A 2,796-nucleotide genomic window follows, 5' to 3' on the forward strand; every position below is an offset into this window, starting at 1 on the left:
TTTAATATTAAGCAATAGGAACTAAAGAATAACTGCATGTTATAATTGAATTTGTAGATTGGATGTTTGACCTTTATTCGACTTGGTAAAGTGACATTTTTGCAAAGAAAAGCTGATGTCAAACATCAACTAATAGAGTGAAATAAACGACATAGCCGAAAGGATATAATGATAATAATAAGAATATCTTCTTCTAAATGGTTTGCAAGCAAGTAAAATAAATATCCATTTAAAGGCAAGAGAAACTAATATTTTTGAAATGATTTTAATAATAATTCAAAAAAAAAAAAAAGAAGAAGAAGAAGAAGAATAAAAATGAATAAATGTGAAATGAATTTTTTTTTTTTTTTACATGGGTTATACTGATATAGTTTTAATTGACTTTGTCTTGCTTATAGAGAGAACGGCAATAATTGTTGCACTGGTTTCTTTGCGGCATTTTTGAAATGATAATCGTTTTAGGATTAAATTTTCTTGTAAATTTCATTAAAAAGAGAGGCAAGAGAGGCAATTCTTCAAAATGAAGAATTACGAAATTCATTTAAAATTCTTAAAATTCCGTTTTAGTCAGATAGTTTCAAAAAAAAAATCATAGGTGCAATGCTGCAATATCAATATAAAATACTCATATAAGGTAAATAGAAAAATGGACAAAAAATTTGAAAAGCAAATAGAGCACATAATAATAAGGTGCGAGAACCTATATATATTTAATATATTTAATCTCGTTTTACTATATATTTCTAATGTTTAATGTGTGATTTTATTTATAATTTTATAAATAATATATATATATATATTTTTCCTTTGCTTTTTTCTCTGGAGGGAATATCATTTGATGAGATTCACGTGTCTGCATTTCTATGAGAGTAAGTGTAAGTAAATTGAGAGTGTATCCAAAAAAAAAACAAAAAAAAAAAAAAAGAAAGAAAAAATTTTCTTTTAAGAGAATTTTAACTAATGATCTAAAAATTACATACATGTATGTTATGTTATGTTATTGTGTATACATACATATTCATTATTAATATTATTATTAATATATTGATAATTTTTCATAGGACAGATGATGTATTTTTTTTTTTTATTTTTTTTTTTCAAATTTATTTCATTTTATATATATAATTGTTAATGCAATTAAAAATTAAGAATAGTGAAAAATATAGAAAAACGAATTTGTTTGTTTTGTTTTTTTCTTTCTCTTATTTCTTTTCTTTTCTTTTTTTTTTTTGTTTTGTCAAAGGAGCGACTTTTATTTATGGAAAAGTGAAAGACATTTTATTGTTATCATAAAGTATTGCTACTCCTGTGGTATACGGATGAGGAAAAATGAAAGAGGAAAACTGTACAGTACACTCTTGCTACGTGTTTTCTATTTTAATAATAATATCTCTAAGCTCCTTCGGTGAAAGTTTCATTAAAACTACTAAGATTTTCTTCTTTTTGTTTTCTTTTTTTTTTTTTTTTTTTTGTTTTATCTGAATAAAAAAAATTTTTTTTTTTATAAATATATATATATATAAAAAATTTTTTTTTTTTTTTTTTTTGCTATTTTTTGAAATTTGTTTCTTTTTTTCTTTTTTAAAGTACACAATTGTAGTTTTTGATCATCAGTTTACAACCATAGAGATTTTATACGTATATACATATATATAGGCGTACATATACATATATATACATATATATATATGTATGTATATATACAGATATATGTATGTATATATGCATATATATATATATATATATATATATATATATATGTTTCTCTTTCAGATATACATATAATGAATTTTTGCTATTAAGGAATATTGTTCAACAAGTAGATATTTACTTCTCTCTCTCTCTTTATTTTTTCGCATTTCATAGCAACATTTACTCTCCCTTATTTTATTTTTTAAGCATGGCTTGAAGAGTTAAAAGCTTAATTTAGCTAGTCGAGGAGTGTGAATATCGCAAGTACCAGAGTACGGCAGAGAGAGATAATAAATTTATGCTTTGTTTTTAATGTGTCTGGCTTTTGATTATTTGTTGTTGTGTTTACCGGTTGTTTACTTTTGTTTTGTAAATATATAAAAGTTTCTTGTCTTTGTTTATGCTATTATCATTCAGAGTTTAGCTTTGGCTGTTTATTTGTAGTATTGTTTAAAAATCTTATTTAGAAAATATTTAAGAGCTTTTTGTTCTATCGACCCTTTTGTTTTTTGTTTTCTTATTATTTACAATTGCTAGAAATATTTTTTTTTAATTTAAAATTCTCTTAACCACTTTTTTTTTTTTTTTGTCTTAGCTTATATTATAATTTCTTGTTACTTTTTTTCTTCATTCGTATTAATTTTTAAACTAGATATAGTTTCGGTTCTATTAAGACGAGTAAAGTATGTATTTTAAAGGGGACTTCCATTTATGTAGTCAAGTGTGAGTGTGTGTGTGTGTGTATGTGTATATATAATTTTATTTATTATTTAATCAGTTAAAATGCACAATTTCTGAATTTGTAGAATATACTTTATTTGTTCTCCTTTTTTTTTTTTTAAATTTAATTTTAATTTTTAAACTTTTTAATTTTGATTTTATTCTTTAATCTGATTTTTTTTTAATAAACTATACATAAAGATTTAATAGATTGATATGTCTAAGAGCTATTATCATTCGTTTTTATCAAGTAATTGAATGTCTGTAAGTGTGTGTATTTTCAAAATAATTATCCTTAATAAAATTTATTTACATAAAATTTTCTTATTATTAATATTTTAAAATCTCTAAGTTTATTATTCCTTCATATTTTTTTTTTTTTTT

The sequence above is a fragment of the Glossina fuscipes genome, unplaced genomic scaffold (assembly GCF_014805625.2).
Source record: "Glossina fuscipes isolate IAEA_lab_2018 unplaced genomic scaffold, Yale_Gfus_2 3, whole genome shotgun sequence".
In the NCBI taxonomy this organism is placed as follows: domain Eukaryota; kingdom Metazoa; phylum Arthropoda; class Insecta; order Diptera; family Glossinidae; genus Glossina; species Glossina fuscipes.